This window comes from Cryptomeria japonica, chromosome 4 (assembly GCF_030272615.1).
Source record: "Cryptomeria japonica chromosome 4, Sugi_1.0, whole genome shotgun sequence".
In the NCBI taxonomy this organism is placed as follows: Eukaryota; Viridiplantae; Streptophyta; class Pinopsida; order Cupressales; family Cupressaceae; genus Cryptomeria; species Cryptomeria japonica.
Window position 1 is genome coordinate 497,876,449 of NC_081408.1, and position 21,657 is coordinate 497,898,105.

Here is a 21,657-nt window from a genome sequence, read left to right on the forward strand (position 1 = left end):
ATCATTTTATCACCTATTTGGTGATCTGCATTTATCTTTGGTGATCCAGTCAAGCCGACATATGACTACACATTACATTAGTAGGCCAACTTGGTGAATAATCAATTTTGTGATTGCGGATATTAAGACCGATGCAAAAGACCTTTTTGGTGTGTGTTGTGGTTAATATGAGAGTGAGTGGTGATAGAGAATACTTTGTAGAGAATTATTGATCCATTAGTTGACTGATACAGGAAACAAAGTAGAGTTGTAGAGAAGATATAGTCAGATATTTGGCACTTAACCAAAACTCATCCAGGCATTGTTAGACACTAGTTTGGAGTTCTTTCACTATATTTCATTACTATAATTGATTAGTAAGGCAGTGCGACTTCTAGGGTTGTATCCCTTATTGTAATTGAGCAATGAGCTCTAGGCAGTGTGCCTAAATGCTTACGCATTCCCCCTCATGTAATATTGTTTTTCTACTGGCCATAGTGGAATAATATTGTGGGTTCAAATCCCACTGTGGTTTTTCCCATTTGGGTTTCCATGTAAAAATATTGGTGTTATGATTTTATGGTTGGTTGTTTTGAGTTTCTTCTTTTCAATTTCATGCATTTGCTTCTTATGGTTTAAAGTTAGATCATAATAAGATAACCGGTAGAACATTGATTCACCCCCCCCTCAGTGTTCCTTGATTCCAACAAATAGGTCCTTTAGAGAATTTAGAATATTCTCTCTTTCTATACCTTGGAACTTCAAATTTAGGAGCTCTAGTGGTTGATTTCTCCTCCCACATGTGTTTCTTTTCCATGGCCACTAGTCATCTGATCTCTTCTTCCCTAGTAAAGACTTGCATTGCAAGAAATTGCTCTTGTTATTTTCTTTGAGACTCTGCTCGCTAGTGTTGAAGTTGAGCATGGTAAGCAATTTGATCTTATCATAGACAATGTTCCTTCTCCTCCTCAATAGCTTTTAACTATTCTTAAAAATTCATCATTATTTCTCTAGTGCTAGCATAATACAAATTTCCCATATTTTCATGTTGGCGAGAAGGATGAGCATGCTGATGGGACATATAATAAAACTCCTCTCATTTTTGGTAAGTGTATGTAGGCTACCAAGAAGGTTGCATAGGGGTGGGTAGGAGGTAGTCATTAGGTAATCTCTCATAACTGGCTGTAGTAGGGTAATATGGAGCAAAATTGGAAGCATATCTAGCTTGATATTATTTATAGGGAGGTGAAATGCTTTTATTTTCATGGAAAGGAGGAAGAAATAGGTAATGTTCATGATATCTTTCCATATTGAAGCATGTGAAAGAAAATGATCTGCAAATGATATTCTAAAAAAGAGCATAAGGTATGTCAGCAACAATCAAGAAGGAAGACTTTGAGTGTGGGGGGTGAATCAGTCTATCGGATCTCAACAAATCAACCTTCAAAATATAAACTGATAGACTGCAACAATAAAATATAAGATAATTAAAAAAACAACACACAACACCAAGATTTTGATGTGGAAAACCCGGTTAAGGGAAAAACCACAGTGGGAACCTACCCACAGTAAGATGATACTTTGTAGTAGTATGTGAAAATATTACAATGGGGAATGCACATGCATTTAGGCACACTGCCTAGAGTTCACTCCTCAAAATATATATGCCCAGAAGGTTACAATGCTTAGGGAAGTCTCACTAACTTACAATATGATTCAGACTACAATCTGGAGGAAATGAACTGCAATGATAGCATCTAAAAATGCCTGACGATAGTTCTGATTAAGCATAATTGTCTGCTCTACAAAACCAATATCACTTCAACACTTCACCGAATAATAAATCTCTTATTTGCACAATCACCTCTTTGATAATGCATACACAATACCAACACCTAAATTACATTATAATATCACCTATATATACAAATCATCAACCTTGATAACAAGGTCGGCTAAACCCTCAACGCTCAACTTATAATTACAAAAATTATATCACATGATACAAAGATCGACCACTAGACCAATATTATGATTTACATTACATAGAATGGACCTAATTCAAATTCCCAAATGATTACATCCATCGAAAATCATGCCAAGATCAACTGTAACACGCTACACCACCAGAAATATCACATAACATGAAAAATCATCATCAGTTCATAGAAGTAACCAAAAAATTGCATAGTGATCAATGCAGATCGCCAAAACAAATAGGAAATGACTAGGAAACACCAAAAAGCATGCCAAAATCATCTGAAATAGTTACACCAACACCTCTTTCCAAATCTTCATCGATCAACATCACAAAGCTCAAGAACACAACCAATTAGCAACTACCATGAGGAAAGATAACTTGCTGAGCACCAAATCATGAACCATCTGAAATGAAAATTCACAAGATCATCTCAAACAATATCCCAAAGTCTCAGCACAAGATTTGATCACATCAAAATATACCAGAGGAAATACCAGATTCTGTAAAATAGTGATCAACAAAACCAAACTACAAAACTAGACAAGAAACTCTTCCCAAACTCACCATAATAAACCACAAGAATATGTTGACATCAATGACAACAACATATCCTAGCAACAACAATGATAAACCAAAACCAATAATTTCCCCAACAATCTCCCCCATTGGCATTGATGGCAATATATGAATGTGAAAAATAGTCAATGCAAAGAAAGAAGATATTACCAACAAACTCCCCCTAAGATTTGTTGGAATCCAAGAACACTGAGAGGGGGGAGTGAATTAGTGTTCTCACAGAATGATTAATTTTAACCTTATTAACACAACAACTTAGCAACCGGTATGCGTAAAAGCATATAACAATAAGTAATAATGCAACCACAAAGATGAACACCATAACACAAAGATTTATATGTGGAAAACCTCAATGAGGAAAAACCACGGTGGTATTGGAGACCCACAATATCTATCCACTGACCATCTGAATAAATATTACATACAAGGGGCCTGCACATGTAGGAAGGCCAATAGCTTAGAGTGCACTACTAATCCCAAAAGGAGCCTCACCGACTACAAGAAATCTTTGGACTACAATCCAGAATGAATATTGAATTGCAAGTATAGTATCTCCTATGCCTGAGTATAGTTCTAGTTAAGCTCAATGTCAGAGGTCTTAAACTGCTTACACAAACCCAATTCGATCACCTATGATCGACCAAAATCTCTAAATGTGATTACAAATTTATTCACACACAGATAATCCCATAAGCCACAATCGATAACCATGATCTACAAAAGAGATATTACATCATATTTATACCAACCTGGGACCTAAACAATTAGGTTGGCCATCTAAAAGATAATATAATAAATCTATTAGATAAACCCGTAAACCAATGATAATTCAAGTTGGCTTAAGATCAAAAAAAAATTGTTAGATAGTTTAGATAACCGAAAGACAACTGAGAGGGGGGGGGGGTGAATCAGTTGTCTCAGATTATAGGAACCATTAGCAATTTAAACTTTAATACCAGAAGCCAAAACATTAATATCAAAATAACAGTTAAACTAATTAAGCATAAACAATAATCACAGAATAAAAGCCATCCACATAACACCAAGATTTGTACGTGGAAAACCCGGTAAAGGGAAAAAACACAGTGGGAATCCTACCCACAGTCAGATAATACTTCTATAGTAAGTATGTCAATTAAAATTGAGGGGCCTGCACTTGTAGGAAGGCCAATAACCTAGAGCACACTGCTCATCACAAAAGGAGCCTCACTGTCTACATATAAATCTAGACTACAATCTAGAGAAGTGTTGAACTACAAAAGATAACATCTCCTATGCCTTAGTACAGTTCTAGTTGAGCTCAATATCGGATGACTAAATCCTCTTACATAAACTCAATTCGATCTCCAATGATAGACCAACTCCTATGCCTGAATGATATTACACTATTCGCACATTACACTCCTTGATCATGACCTCTAATAATAACCATGATGATCTATAATGAGATCTTACATCTATATATACAAAACCCTCAACCATAAACAATCAGGTCGACCATCAGACAATAAACCAATTACATAATTACAAATCATGTCAGCCTTAGACCAAATAAATAAATTCAACATAGAAGACATCCCATAAATACATCAATAGGTCTTATTCACATGTTACATTAAAGCTGGTCCATAGCCTAGATCAATCGGGACCCAGTATAGGTCCACATGCTTCAACAATGATCTCCATCCGCCAAGTATCGAACATGATCACCAACAACATCCTGAAATTCCACCAAAAGTTGCACCGACACCACTTATGCAATTCATCAAAGATCACCACCAAAATCTCTTCTGGTGAAACCCTTGTCAGAACCACAAGCCAAGCTTCCAAGCAAGAAGGATAGTATCCAATCTCCAAACCAAAACCAATAGACTGAATATGAACATGAGTATCGTGAATAAGTCAATTCCATAACCAGACTATACCAAAGCCTACCGGATCATGCCAGATCCAAGTTAACCAAAAAAGCACTCAACCTACCGGGACTAGAAGGATGTCGGTAAAGCATCCAAACAGCTAGTGTTGGCATCAATGAAAAAAAATCCAATGCAATACATAATCAATTCCACTAAATGGACAAAAAAATTAACCAAACAATAAATCCAACTGGTAACACATCAGGAGCATCCACCAACATGTTACATAAAATGGCTCATAACCTAACAGAATAGCATTAGGTCCGGTGCTAAATGCAACACCACCGATCAACTGGAACATGGACATTATAACCATCAGTATCTTGAGAACCTTCTAGAAGCCACACCAACACCACTTATTGAATCCATCAACAAATGTTCAACAAAGATCTGCTGGTAAAACCCTTCCCAGTAACCAAAAGGCTTACTAGAACATATGATAGCTTCTAGGTCACAAAATCCCAAACCAACTGAATGCGACACACACATGAATGACATGAATAACCAAACCAAACCAATTCCACCAATCATAACATACTAGAGAATACCAGAGATAGTCTCCAGATCAACATCACAATCCACCCACTCTACTAGAACCTAGTAGACAACCAAACAAGATAGTGTTGACATCAATGACAAACATCAATGAAACACATAATCAATTCCTCCAAATTGCCAACTATCTCCCCCTTTGGAATTGATGGCAACACTAGATGTGAAAAAAATCCAAGTGCCAAGAAATGCGAAACAAGTCTCCCCCAATGGAAGACATTCAACAATCTCCCACAAATGATATATCAATGAAGTTCTGAAATAATTATCTCTATACCAATTAACCATCCATAAACCTAAACCAAACTCCCGCAGTGGGATACAACCAATCTAAAATTATGTTCCTCCCCCTTTGACTGATATCTTTGTTAAGCTTTTTTTTTCACATGTATATCTCTCCCCCTTTGACATCAATGCCAGAAATATGACATAAACATCAAAGAAAAACCATAGAACCTCTAAACCACATAGCTGACTACTCTCCCTAAGAAGTAGCACCAACTCATCAATCCAAAATGAATAATAGTTTTGATAATGCATGTCGGACTGATGCCAATCAACATCACTTAAGTCTCAACTAGAAGGGAAAAGACCCCCAATTTGTCTCTAAAGTACTCAAATGATTCCTTGGGAAAAGGTTTAGTGAAGATGTTTGCAATCTACTCTTTAGTGTTCACATAAACCAATCTGACTTCATTTGCTTCCACCTTTTCCTTTAAAAAGTTATACTTGATTGATATGTGCTTTGTCTTAGAATGAAATACCAGATTCTTTGATATGTCAATAGCAATAGAGTTATCATAGTGAATAACTATCAGTTCATCACAATCTACCCTTATATCTTTCAACATTTTCTTCATCCATAGAACTTATGTACAACTAGTAGTAGCAACAACATACTCAACTTCAACAATAGATAGATAAGTACATGACTATTTCTTGTTGATGTATGAAACAAGTTTATTTCCAAGAAAGAAAGATCCACCGGATGTGCTTTTTCGATCATCTATATCTCTAGCCCAATATGCATCTGTATATGTGCACAGTGTAAAGTCATCAACCATAAACCATACCTAAAAATTCCTGCTACCAAAGCAAAAGATTCATCATAATCAATTCTTTCCTTATGAGAATATCCTTTGTAGACCAGTCTAACCTTGTTCCTCACAACTTGTCCATCTTCATTCAATTTATTCTTAAAAACCCATTTAGTTCCAATAACATTATTATTTTTAGGCCGGAAAACTAAAGTCCATGTGTTGCTCTTTTCTATCTGATCCAATTCCTCTTCCATAGCTTCATCCAACATTCATCCTTACATGCATCAACTATTGATGCTAGTTCAGTTAGAGAAATTAAGAATACCTCATCAGCTACCAACTTTCTCCTTGTCATCTTTCCTTTGCTCTTGTCTCCAATGATCTGATCTTCAGTTACTATTGAATTTTTTGATACTTTCGGGGTAACTAGTTCAACATTCTATTTCAACACAGGCATTACTGGATCAGTTATGATCATTTCCACTTCTGGTTCTCTTTCATAAGTTCTGATTTGACCTCTGTACTGCTCATCCACCTTGACATTAGCACTCTCCACAATTCTCTGCAATCTTTTATTATAACATCTATATGCTTTCCTTTCATTTGAATAACCAAGAAATATCCCTTCATCACATCTAGGATCAAACTTTCTAATTCACTACCAAAGATCCTGAATGACCAAACCATAACTCATAAAGTGACTTACCGATAAACCAAACCAGATCTAAGATCCAATAAATCTTCATTGATTAACCTTCAAACTAACTACTCCAAAGTCTGAAATGGGCTTTCAAACCACTACCAGGGGAAATGCAAGATATGTCATCAATTCCCCCCCCCTAAGGCTAATGCCCTAGTTACCATATGAGATTCTTGTTGTCGGTGCAGGAACATTCTGCTTTGTTGGTTGAGTAACCGGGGTATTTTCTTCAGCTGGTTGATCCTCAGACTTTCTAATCCATTTCTTCTCATGCTTCTTCTGGATATCATCAACCTTTTGATTTCCCTTCTCATTTGATCTTTCATTTCCAGCTGATAGGTTCTTGCTTCAACAAAATTTATCAATGTGTCCTACTTTGTTGCATGCATAACAAGTGACATTATTCTTTTGAATTGTTGTGTTGTAAACTTGATTATTCCTTGACTTACATTGATTAGACATATGTCCAAAATTTCTACATGCATGATATTTTACATTCATTCTACAGTCTGTTGTCATATGACCATACTTTTACAATTGAAACACTGACCAATACTTGAATTATTGTTCTGATTGACTCTATTTCTGCATTGAATTTCCATATGACAAAACTTATTGCAAACAAAGTATAAACCATTAAATTTATGTGCATTGGATTGCCTTATTGATGACCTATGATTTTGGTTAACTGGTAGATTCTCCTGATTGTTCTTCTAACAGGATGTATCATCTTGATTTGCAGTACCGAAGCTTTCTCCATGCTCAAATCCAAGACCTCTAGTGTCTCCATTGTCCCTTTGATTCTTCAGTAATTCATCAAGCTTTGGAGAACTGACCTTGAACTTGTCTTTATACTCATTTGTAGAATCCAGACCACCTCTTAGGACTGCCACTATTCTTTCCAAATCTTGCTCATTGTTCTGCTATTGTACTAATTCAGTTCTCAATATATCATTCCCATGCGCCAACCTAATGCATTCTTCAAATCTATCTTTCAAATATTTGGCAAGATTTTATTCATTCTTTTTCTGATCTTCAATCTCCTTAGACATCCTCATGGTTAGGTCTTGCATTTCATTCTTCATGACACCATTTTCCTGACTCAACTTCTGACATAGATCCTTTAAATAATTCTTCTCTTCATCATCCTGATTTGTAATTGATCATAGAGTTAATTCCTTTTCGCTTGGGCAAATGGAAACCTCTCTTGCATAGTAAAAATAATATCCTTCATAGATCTCAACTCATCTTGCAGCTTCATGTTCCTTAATCTTTCAACATCATAGTCTTCAAGTGCTACTTGAAGCTCTTTCCTCAAACTCTTCTCCATAGATTCTAGATACAAGATCTTCCTCAAGCTGTTATACTTATTCCAAGCCACTAGGATCTGATACCAATTCTTGGAATCCAAGAACACTGAGAGGGGGAGTGAATTAGTGTTCTCCCAGGAATGATTAATTTTAACCTTATTAACAAAACAACTTAGCAACCGATATGCATAAAAGCATATAACAATAAGTAATAATGCAACCACAAAGATAAACACCATAACAAAAGATTTATACATGGAAAACCTCAATGAGGAAAAACCATGGTGGGATTAGAGACCCACAATATCTATCCACTGATCAATTGAATAAATATTACATACAAGGGTCCTTCACATCCAGTAAGGCCAACAACCTATAGTGCACTGCTCATCATAAAAGGAGCCTCACTGACTACAAGAAATCTTAAAACTACAATCCAGAAAGAAGATTGAACTACCAATATAGAATCTCTTGTGCCTGAGTACAGTTCTGGTTAAGCTCAATGCAAGAGGTCTTAAACCTCTTACACAAACCCAATTCGATCACCTATGATCGACCAAAACCTCTGCATATGATTACAACTTTATTCGCACACAGATAATCCCATAACCCACAATTGATAACCATGATCTATAAAAGAGATCTTACATCATATTTATACCAACCCGAGACCTAAACAATTAGGTTGGCCACCTAAAAGATAATACAATAAATTCATTACATAAACCTGCAAACCAATGATAATCCAAGTTGGCCTAAGACCAAAACAACATTAACCAAACAACTGGGAGCATCCACCAACACGTTGCATAAACTTGTTCATAACTTAACAGAATAGCATTAGGTTTGGTGCTAAATGCAACACCACCGATCAAATGGAACACAAACATGATAACCATCAGCATTCTAAGAACCTTCTAGAAGCTGCACCAACACCACTTATCGAATCCATCAAAATATCTTCAACAAAGCTTTGCCGATAAAACCCTTATCGGTAACCAAAAGGCTTACTAGAACATATGATAGCTTCTGGATCACAAAATCCCGAACCAACTAAATGTGACATGAACATGAATGACATCAATAACCGAACCAAACCAATTCCACAAATTGGAACATACTAGAGAATACTAGAGATAGTCTCCAGATCAACATCACAATCCAATGACTCTACTGGAACCCGGTCCACAACCAAAAAAGCTAGTTTTGACATCAATGACAAACATCAATGCAACACATAATCAATTCCTCCAAATTGCCAACAAGATCAAGATAGATAAAGAAGTTTGTCACATTATCTCTCTCCCCCTTTGATAGCAATACCAAAGATCTCCAAAATAGAAAATCAAACCCTCAATACAAAATCATGAATCTCTCCCCTTGGGATACACAACCAAATCAACAGACCACTCCAACAGAGGAGCAACACCAACTCATCAATCCGGATAAAAGAATAAGGCTATGAATTCCACCGGATCAATGCAACTCAATGCATCTAATTCTCATTAGGAGGGTTGGATACCCCTAACTTGTCTCTCAAATAGACAAATATATCTGTAGGCAAAGGATTAGTAAAAATATCAACAATTTGTTCCTTTGTAGATACATATTCCATCTTCACCTTTTGTTCACTAACTTTCTCTCTCAAGTAATTATATTTGATTGATATATGCTTAGTCCTTGAATGTTGCACCGGATTCTTAGACATATTTATAGATCTCGGATTATAGGGTGTGTCACCATTCCGTGTGATCTCCCAAATCTCCTTGCCAAGACATCTCCGATGAGTCTCCCTCCAAATCTTCCATACTATGTAATTTTTTCCATCAAGCCTCGGGATATCCCTTCGAAAGATAGCTCCAGAAGAACTAGATGAATTTGAATTGTTAGTCGCCGTAGGATCTTCCTCAAGCAGTTAAGCTTTCTGCAGAGAGGACCAAAGCTCTGATGCCAATTGTTAGATAGTTTAGATAACCGGAAGACAACTGAGAGGAGGGGGTGAATCAATTGTCACAGGTTACATGAAATATTAGCAATTTAAACTTTTAATATCAGAACCCAAAACATTAATATAGGAATAGCAGTTAAACCAATTAAGCATAAACAATTATCACATAATAAAAGCCATCCATATAACACCAAGATTTGTACGTGGAAAACCTGGTAAAGGGAAAAACCACAGTGGAAAGCCTACCCACAATCAGATAATACTTCTGCAATAAGTATGTGAATTACAATAAAGGGGCCTACACTAGCAGGAAGGCCAACAACCTAGAGTGCACTTCTCATCACAAAAGGACCCTCACTAACTACATACAAATCTAGACTACAATCCGGAGAAGTGTTGAACTGCAAAAGATAGCATCTCCTATGCCTGAGTACAGTTCTGGTTAAGCTCAATACCGGAGGACTAAATCCTCTTACATAAACCCAATTCGATCTCCAATGGTCGACCAACTCCTCTGTCTGAATGATATTACATTATTCACACATTAAATTCCCTGGCCAAGACCTCTTACATTAACCATGATGGTATACAATGAGATCTTACATCTATTTATACAAAACCCTAGACCATGAACAATTAGGTTGGCCACCAGACAATAAACCATTTACATAATTACAAACCATGTCGGCCTTAGACCAAACAAGTAATATCAACACATAAGACATCCCAAAAATACATCAATAGGTCCTATCCACACGTTACATTAAAGTTGATCCATAACCTAGATCAACCGAGACCAAATATAGTTCCACATGCTTCAACAATGATCTCCAATCGCCAAGTCTCGAACATGATCACCAACAACATCCTAAAACTCTATTAGAAGCTGCACCAACACCACTTATGCAATTCATCAAAGATCTCCATCAAAAGCTCTGCCGGTAAAACCCTCGTCGAAACTAGAAACCAATCTTCTAAGCAAACAGGATAACATCCAATCTCCAACCCAAAACCAACTAATCAAATATGAGTATAAGTATCATGAACAAGTTAATTCCATCACCAGATTATACCAGAGCCTACTAGATAATTCTAGATCCAAGTTAACCAGAAATCACTCAGCCTATCGGGACCAGAATGGTGTCGATAAAGCATCTAAATAGCTAGTGTTGGCATCAATGACAAAACATCAATGCAACATATACTCAATTCCACCAAATAGCCAACAATCTCCCCCTTTTTCATTGATGGCAACACTAGATGTGAAAACATCTAAGTATGAAGAAATGCCAAACAAGTCTCCTCTTATGGAAGACAACCAACAAAATCCCACATATAGCTCTGAATAACACCCCCCCTTTCTCTTTCTTTTTCACTTTCTTTTTCTTTTGCACATCAGTATCACTCCCCCTTTGACAACAATGCCAGAAATCTGACAAAATTATCATAACACAAACTTAAGCCTCTAAATCTCAAAGCTGACTACTCCCCCTAAGCAGTAGCATCCCACATCAGTGCTAGAATGAATAGTATCTCTGATAGTGCATGTTGGACTGATGCCAAACCACATCAATCAAGCCTCTACCAGAGGGGTAGAAACTCCCAATTTGTCTCTCAGGTACTCAAATGATTCCTTGGACAAAGGTTTAGTGAAAATATCTACAATCTGCTCTTTATTGTTCACATAAACCAGTCTAACTTCATTTACTTCTACCTTCTCCTTCAAAAAGTTGTACTTGATAGATATGTGTTTTGTTTTAGAATGAAATACCCGATTCTTTGTTATATCAATAGCAGCAAAGTTATCATAGTGAATAACTACCAGTGCATCATAATCTACCTTTATATCCTTCAACATTTGCTTCATCCATAAAACTTTTGTACATTTAGTAGCAGCAACAACATACTCAACTTTAGTAGTAGATAAAGAAGTACATGACTGTTTCTTGCTGATCCATGAAACCAACTTCTTTCCAAGAAAGAAAGCTCCACCGGAAGTACTTTTTCAGTCATCAACATCTCCAGCCCAATCAGTATCTGCATATGCACATAAAGTAAAGTTATCATCCTTAGGGTGCCACAAACCATATTCTGATGTACCTTGCAAGTATCTAAAAATCCTTTTCCCTGCCATCTCATGATTTTCTCTAGGATCACTCTGAAATCTTGAAACAATACAAACTACATTCATAACGTCAGGCCTAGTCTGAGTTAAATAAAGCAGACCTCCAATCATAGATTTGTATCTTGTAGGATTTACCGGTGCAGTAACATCTTTTCTTGTCAATTTCTCACTTGTAACCATAGGAGTACTTACCATTTTAGAGTCTCCCATACCAAATTTCATCAACAATTCCTTAGCATATTTAGTCTGACAGATAAAAATACCTTTGTCAGTCTGAGTAATATGAAAACCTAAGAAAAATTTCATCTCACCAATCATAGACATCTCAAATTCTTTCTCCATATTCTTAGAAATTTCTATGCATAACTTATCTTCACCTCCAAAAATAATGTCATCAACAAATACTTCAACAATCAGTATATCATCATCAATGATTTTATAATATAAATTTTTGTTAGCATTGCCTTTAGTAAATCCAAGCTTCAAAAGATATTTATCCAACCTTGCATACCAAGCTCTAGGTGCCTGTTTCAGTGCATATAAAGCTTTCCTTAACCTGCAAACCATATCTATATCATCTGATAGCGAAAAACCATCAGGTTGCTCAATATAAACTTCCTCATCAATATCCCCATTCAGAAATGCACATTTTACAACCATCTCATAAACCTTGTAGTTTTTATAAGCAGCATAAGCAAGAAACAATCTCACAACTTCAATCCTAGCTACAGGTACAAAGTCTCTCCATAATCAATTCCTTCCTTCTAAGAATATCCTTTACAAACCAATCTAGCCTTATTCCTTATAACTTGACCATCCTCATTCAATTTATTCCTAAGAACCCATTTAGTTCCTATAACATTTTTATTTTTAGGCCGGGGAACCAAGGTCCATGTGTCATTTTTCTCAATTTGACTTAATTCTTCTTCCATAGCTTTCAACCAATTTTCAACTTTACATGCCTCAATTACTGATACTGGTTCAACTTGTGAAATTAAACATACCTCATTTGTTGCCAGTCTTCTTTTTGTCATCACTCCATTACTCTTATCCCCAATGATTTGATCTTTTGAATGATTCAATCTCACATACCTAGGGGTTTTCTGACTTTATGTTCCTCTTCCCAATTCTTCAGTTACTATAGAATTCTCTAATGTTGCTGGAGTAATTGGTTCAACTCTCCATTCCGGCAAAGGTGCTACTGGTTCAGATATAATCATTTGAACTATTGGTTCCTTCTCATAAACTCTAATTTGACTTCTGTTCAAATCATCTACTTTGACATTAACACTCTCCACAATTCTTTGTAATCTCTTGTTATAAAACCCATATGCTTTTCTTTCATTAGAATAAGCAAGAAATATGCCTTCATCACATCTAGGATCAAATTTCCCAATAATATCATCTCACCTGATATAACATTTACTACCAAAAATTCTGAAATACTTAACTGTAGGTGTATTGCCAAACCATAATTCATAAGGTGTCTTACCGGTTTCTCCTTTGATATGTACTATGTTGAATGTATAAACCAATGTACTCATTGCTTCTCTCCAGTAGATATGAGGTAGACTAGCTTCCATCATCATTGTTCTAGCAGCATCCAAGATAGTTCTATTTTTACATAACTCCATTCCACTGAGGTGTCTGGGGAGCATAAAATTGTCTTCTTATACCATGCTTGTCACAAAAGTTATTAAACTCACTGGATGTGAATTCACCACCATGATCTGATCTCAAACAATTAATCTTCAATCCTATCTCAGTTTCCACTTTAGCCTTAAAGATTTTAAAATTTTCAAATGTTTCATATTTTTCTCTCAGAAAAGTAGCCCACATCATTCTAGAATAATCATCAATGATTAGCATAAAATGTCTATCACCTTGAAAACCTTTAACTCTAGCAGGGCAATGCAAATCAGTATGAATAAGATCAAGAATGTAATTTGATTTATCTTGTGTACTCCTAAAAGAGGTTCTGACCTATTTACCCATTTGACATTCTTTATATACTAGATTCTAGGGCTTCATAATCTTAGGTATATCCCTAACAACCTTAGTTGAACTGATCTTCACAATGAAATCAAAATCCACATGACACGGTCTTTTATGCCATCACCAACTCTCATCAATCTATGTAATCAAACATGCCTGCTCACCGAAGTTTAAGTGAAATATATTACCTTTTGTTTGTGTATCGGTTGCAATCTCCAAGCCAGATCTGTTAGTGATTTTGCATTTCCCATCCTTGAACTGTAATTGAAATCCCTTGTCTACCAATTGTCCTACACTCAAAATATAATGCCTCAAACCTTCAACATAATAAACATTTTCAATATTTTTCTTACCATCTAATGATATAATTCCTTTTCCTTTGATCATACATGCCTTGTCATCTCCAAATCTAACTAGACCACCATAAAATTCTTGCAAAGACAAAAACTTCCCTTTATCTCTAGTCATATGATGTGAACAACCATTGTCAATTACCCATTCATCCTTGTCTTCAATTTTAGCAGCAAGTGCCTTCTCTTCACGTACATTCTCTTCTAGTGCCGGATCATCTTTCTTGATAGCTAGGTGTAGCGTAGAAATTAGGAATCATCAAAATAAGTAGATCAATCAAAACACTAAACATGATAACTCAATCGAAAGAACTCTCATTGAAATGAACCTAATTCCAAAGCACATTCAATAGAGGTATGAAAACAAAGCATCTAAAAGAGAATATCATGCAAACCATATAACAATTCGGATGCTTCTTCCATGCGGCTCCATTGTTGTTCTTTCCTCTTCAATGGGTTTGTGGATCTCACCTATAAGTGCTCACACAATTGAAAGCAAGATTTGATGAAAAGTTCAAGAGTACTAGAAGCGTAAGTTCGGTAGTCTGATAGAAAATTCGGATCATGAAGGGCTCAAGTTTGATTGAAAATCATCCAATTTATAGAAGAATTGGATAAATGAGCAAATTAGCATGAAAGAGATTTGAATAGAAATTCAAATCAATAATAGCAAAGTTATGACATATTGCTATGCAAAGAGGCTTGTGACAATTTTATGACAGATTTTATGACAAATTGCTATGTCAAGACAAATTCTATGACAAATTGCTATGTCAAGACAAGACTCTATGACAAATTTCTATGTCAAGACAAGACTCTATGACAAATTTCTATGTCAAGAGTATGACACATGAAGCACAAAAATAGGGAGAACTAGAGACAAGTTAATTAGGTGGAAATTAAAATTAGGAAATTAGAAAATAGGTGGCAATTAGGAATTAGAAATGATGAAAAATAGGAAATTAGAAATTAGATGAAGAAAATAGGAATTTAGAAAAATTAGAAAATTAGAAATGAGGAAAATAGGAACAAAGTGAATTAATTAATAATTTGTCATTTATTAATTAATTCACTTTGTTCCTATGAAAAATTAGGAAATTAGGTAAATTAATTAATAATTTTTCATTTATTAATTAATTCATAATAAGAAGAATAATTGATGAAAGATTAGGAAATTAGGTAAATTAATTAATAATTTTTCATTTATTAATTAATTCATAAAGAGAGGAATAATTAATTAGCCAATTAAATGAAACATTTAATTGCGACACGAAGACCTAGGATAAATAAATAAATTATTCAATCCTAGAGGAAGAAATGACACACAAGGTTAAATGATTAAATCACAAAACCCTGGAAGATGAATTAGGTCTTGAAAGATAATTGACTCGATTTGATTTTATTTTGGATTGATAAATGACCAATGTGATAAATGATTTGATAAATGCGCCAATTGATGAGGAACAATGACAAATTGATCCGAATTGACATAATTGAGACAGATAACGATCGATGACAAATCGATCGCAAAATGACAAAATCGACAAGAGGACAAGAATCGATGACAAAATAGATTGCAAGACGACAAGATTGAAAATGACCACGATCGATGACAAATCGATCGCAAAATGACAAGATTGAAAAGAGGACAAAAACCCTAATTAGGATTGACGATGTCCAAAATGATGACAAATTAGCACGCACATTGATGCAACAAGATAAAATCGATCAAAATCATGACTGGATAATGTTGTCGACAAGGCCAAATTCGAGGATGAGATGATTGAAGAATGTAGAAGAATGACTCGATGCTCACAAATGATAAAGACCAAGTGCGTGACATAGGAGAAATGTTAATGCGACGCAAAAACCTAAAATGAGGCAATGCGCAATTGTTAAAGTATGACCTCGCAAGCGTTGACCATTTTTAGGTGTCTACATTTTGCCCCTCTTTGAGACAATGCGATTTTAAGCTTTGTTTCAAAGAACAATAATGAAAATGCCCCAGACAATATTAATGACATATGCATGCCCCCTCGAGGAATTGGCCGGAAACAGGCAGAGAAGAGGCCAATTGATCGATAAAAATGATAGAAAATGATAGGAGCAAACAGACTGACAAGATTGACGGAAGAAATGTTAGTAAGAAGAAATTAGACAAAGGACAATTAGAGACGAAGAAAAACTTGCTTTCAGTATTGCACTTTGTAGGTGAGAACCTTTATTTAATGTAGCAAAATGGATGCGTAGCATCATGGCATTGAAGGCCAGAGTTGAAATGCAACCCTTTTTGCAAAAGACAGACACAGCATAGACAAATGACAATCACAATCAAAGAAAGAGACCATGAGCCATCCTGGTCACTCTAAATCACTCAGTGACATCATCGAGCAACATAGGGACATGATCGAAGCCAAAAATAAATCAATAAAAAGATAAGACTCACAAATTCAGGCAAATCAAACAAACATCTTGATCTTTATTGTCAAAAGTTGAAAGTGCTGATAGGATGATCATGTTGTCTAGTTTCAGGAAATGTGATACCCCGTCTAAGACAGGACACAATCTGGTTTCGAGTATACCACACCCTGTATAAGACCCATGATAATAGGAACAAGGACAAATGATATCGATGCTGATGTTTGATTGATAAGACAATTTTGATCAGTTTGAATGTTTGATTTTGATTGAAAGAGTTCATCTGGTTAACGCATGATTTCATTAAAGCATAATATTTGATTGCGAGTCGTTGGAGGAATGCTCAGTGATCTGTCGATGCATAAATGAAATACTTTATTGCAAAATGCGTGTTTTTGTGAGTTTTACAATTTTTTTTGTGTTCATTTTTTCAGGACTTTTTATGATTTTTAGGGATTTTTATCTCAGGACATTTTCCAATTTTTTTGATTTTTTTCAGGACATTTTTCAATTTTTTAAGACTCTTTTCAGGACTGTTTTTAAATTTTTATGATTTTTTCAGGACATTATTGGATTTTTATGGTTTTTGCCCCCAGTGTCTAGCAAGGCAAGGAATATGACAGGTAAAAAAATAGGCTTGCTGAAATGATGGTGGATAGAGGGAAGACAAAGGCCTTTTATTATGGAGACAATACGGATGCAATTTTCAAGGGCTATTGCGTAATGGGACAAGAGACTGGATATGACAATGTATAGCAGTGACATGGCATGAGGGACATGTCAAGAGGTTTTTGAAAAGTATGTTTTGCATTTCATGTCCTTATGTCAGATCAAGATCAAGGGATAGAAAGAGAGTGTATGGATAGTGATAAGATATGGATAGGACAAGAAAGACCAAGAATGGATAAAGGACATTGACTGAAGGTCGGGATAGGATACATGATGGTGGCAGAAAGTCACAATAAGCTAGGGAATATGGATGAAAGGTGATAATAAGCAAATGGATAAATGACCAAAAGCTATGATAGACTGAAAGCTGCAAACAAGATGCGTGATGCTCATGATTATTCTCAGCCTTGTCAAAATCAAAGGTGGAAAGAGGAAATTGGACATGAGGGACAATAGGATATGAAGGGTAATGACAGGGGTTCAATAGGATAGTGAAGGGCAATAGGATATGAAGGAGGAAACCTGCCCCCAAGTGTGGTGTGCAAGAAGTTCATAAATTACGCATGATGCCTGTTTGCCAGGTTTTCATCATGGTACTTGCCCAAGGCGCCTGTTTGCCAGGTTTTCACCAGTGGACGAATTATTTTTCTTTAATTTTTTCCTTATTTTTTTACTTTTTTTCATTTTTTTGCTTTTTTCTTTTTTTTTTTGTATTTTTGACTTTTTCAGAAGAAGATGGACACATGATAGGGGATGGAAGGACTCAAGCGTCTTTTTATTGGGATAGTAGCCTTGAAAAAAATGGACCATGACCTTTAAAAGTATGCTCAAAGACGTTGGTAGGATAAGGACATGGAAAATGAGATGAAACTAAGGCAATGATTTATGCAAAGGATTGGACAAGAGGGACGGAAGGATGGAAAATATGCATTGGATAATGGATAGGGTATTGGAAGAATTGGGCTTGAGTGGATGGAAATGAAGGCAAGATCGACATTGGCACACACCTTGAGGGGTGATGGACTGATGGAGGAAAAGTGGGTGTTGGATATTGAGATTTTGATGTAGGAATAGCGTGGGATTTTGGGACATAAGGGCCCAAAATTGATGAAGAAGGTGATGGAGGAATAGACTTGGACGATTTGGATGGAGGAATAGCAATTTTGGATGCCAAGTTGGATGTTTCTTTTTGTGCTTCAAGGAGCTTCTTAGGGATCCACATGGTTTTTGATTTTTCATGCTTTTGTGGTTCCTTGGAGTGCATTGCTTGCACAAGGGATTTAGGAACCCATATATATTTTGAATTTGCTTTATTTTGCTCAGTGGGCCTTTGTGGCCTTTTGGATATTTCTTTTTCTTTATAGATCATATTGTTCTTTGTTTTGACATGTCGATTATATTGGACATGTTGATCCTTGAATACATGTGGATTTCTAGACTTATGACTTTTATACTTGGCATCCAAATTGCTTGGAGGGGGAAAGGAATGTCGGTGTGGATAGGAATGATATGGAGACATGTGGGATGGATGAAATTTACTCAAGGATGTGTGCCTTTGTTGACGTTGCATAGGAGATGGAGGGATATAGGGACCTAGAATGGATGGAAGCGATGATGGGGAAGGTGGACATTTGGATTTTGACTTTGAAGGGATACCAACGCCTTGAGTGTGAGCTTTATAGCCATGACCATTAGTATACTCTTTGATATGAAGGGGTTCTTGCTTGTGAAGGTCTACTCCTTTTCCTTTATGAATATCTTGACTTGTAGGATACTCTTTTCTTTGGGAAGAAGACGCGAGTCCATTATGAGGTGGAGGTGATATGAGAGAAATAATGAGATCTTGAAGTGGATCAGATTGCACCAAAGTGGAAGAACCCATTATGCATGTCGAGGGTTCATGAACATCTTGCACTGACACATTAGAATCATGAGGGGGATTAGGATCATGTAGTGGGCATAGTTCAATGACAGGCTCTTCAAGAGATGGAATGGGAGAAATAATGGGATCATCACAAGAAATATGATCTTGGAGTGGATATGCTAGATTAAGACAAGGAGATGGAGGAACAAGTGGATCTTGTGGAGGATCTGAAGGAATAATTTGATCTTGACAAGGAGGAAGATCATTGGAATCCTCTTTAAAGGTGCTTTTCTCTTGACTTTCAATGGGATCATGAGAAAGGATGGAAGGGATATCTTGATCTTTCTTAGGAAGTGGAATGTCAATGGGATTTGAAAGGACGTTTTGCTCATGAAATGGAAGGGGATCGTTTGGGATCGAATGGACTGGGATATCTTGATCTTGCCCAGGGAATGGAGTGCCAATAGGACTTTGGATAGGATGGACAATAATAGGGGAATCATTATGAGTGTCTGGGGAAATGGGATCTTGGTCAACAATTGGATGGGATGATAAGGTTTCAGGATCTTGATCTTGATTTGCTTTAGGACTCATTTCTTCATGCTCTAAATTATCCTCTTGACATGAGGTTGGACTTTGGATATGCATGGAGGATTCTGACAAGGGATCAACGGTTTGGCATGAAGGAAATGTACTTTGAACATTTGTGATGGATTCTAGCAAGGAATCAATGCTTAAATATGAGGAAGAGGGACTTGGAATGGGGTCCTCTAAAATAGATAATGGCAATAAAGTGCATGGTGGCATTGGGTCTTGTATTTCTGAAGCATGACAAGGATGTGCATCATGAATTGGATTATCTTGGCAATCAATTATGGATAACTCTTGGATAATTGCATCCTTAGGTGTATTGTTTAATGAGGACAATATGGAAGGTTCTTGTGAAACTTCTAAAGGTGTAGGGATAGATGCCACTGGAGAGTCAATTTTCTTGCGAGGGGATGAGGCATTGCTAGACATAGTTGTATTATCTTGATCTTCCCCAATAAACTCACTTGGTAGGTTCCTTAAGAACATTGCAATAAAGCCACCTTTCTTTTTAGGTTTTGACATGGTTGGACCTAGAATTTGAACTTGTTTGGAAAGAAGTTGGTTTTGATCTAATGTCATGTTTTGATTTTGGACTTGGTTCAATTGTTTTGACATGTTTGAAACTTGGGTTGGTGTGTGTTGCAACCTTTGTTTTTGAATGTTTGGTTGCGGTTGTTGACATTGATATGTTGATTGAACTTGTTGATACTCCACCATTGGTTGAACCATTTGTTGACATTGTATTGTTGGTTGGACATATTGTTGAAATTGGACCATTGGTTGTGTTGGTTGCATATGTTGGACCATTGGTTGTGTTGGTTGCATACGTTGGACCATTGGTTGTGATGGTTGAAAATCTGATTGATAGGAAACACCTTGTTCTTGTTGTGGAGGCACATAATGTTGAAATTGATGTTGTCTCCTTTCTTGTAATTTTTTCATCATCTCTATTTGTGAGAGAAGGGCTGGTATGTCTGATCGTTCAAGAAGGGATCTTACATCAATTGGCTCAATCTTTGGATTTTGACCTGGAAATTTTTGAAATACTTTGGACATTTGTGATCTAATCTTCTCAATGTTTTTCACTTTTTGTTCCAAAATCTCATTTTCTTGAGTTAGTTTCTCCTCTAGTTTTTGTATTTGGACATTTGTTTCATCATAAAGAGTTTGATCAATATAGCCTTGTTGTTGAGTTGGATAGAAGTGTGATTGCCTTGGATTAAAATCTGATTGCATTGTCGGTTGATATGTCAAACTTTGTTGCATCATTGGTGCTTGGAACCTTGTTTCAATAGACATGTCACTTATGCAAATGCAATATTTTTGGAATTTTTTCAAGGATAATGTATGATATGCAACTAAATGCAAACTAAATAAATGAAAATGCAATCTATTTTTTTTGGTTGTTTTTGGAGATTTTGGCAAACTTTTGAATGCAAATCTAAAAGAGAGACCCTTAGGAAATTGAAATGATATCTAGACCTCAAAGGACAAAAGGACTAAGTGACAAAAGGACAAAATGACAATGTCTCCCCTATATGCTTGGATACTAAGCTAGGTTTGACGAAATGACAATAATGACAAAAGGACAAAGGTTTGATAAGGTCTAGACTTCTTAACAATGACTTAGGGTTTACCAAAGA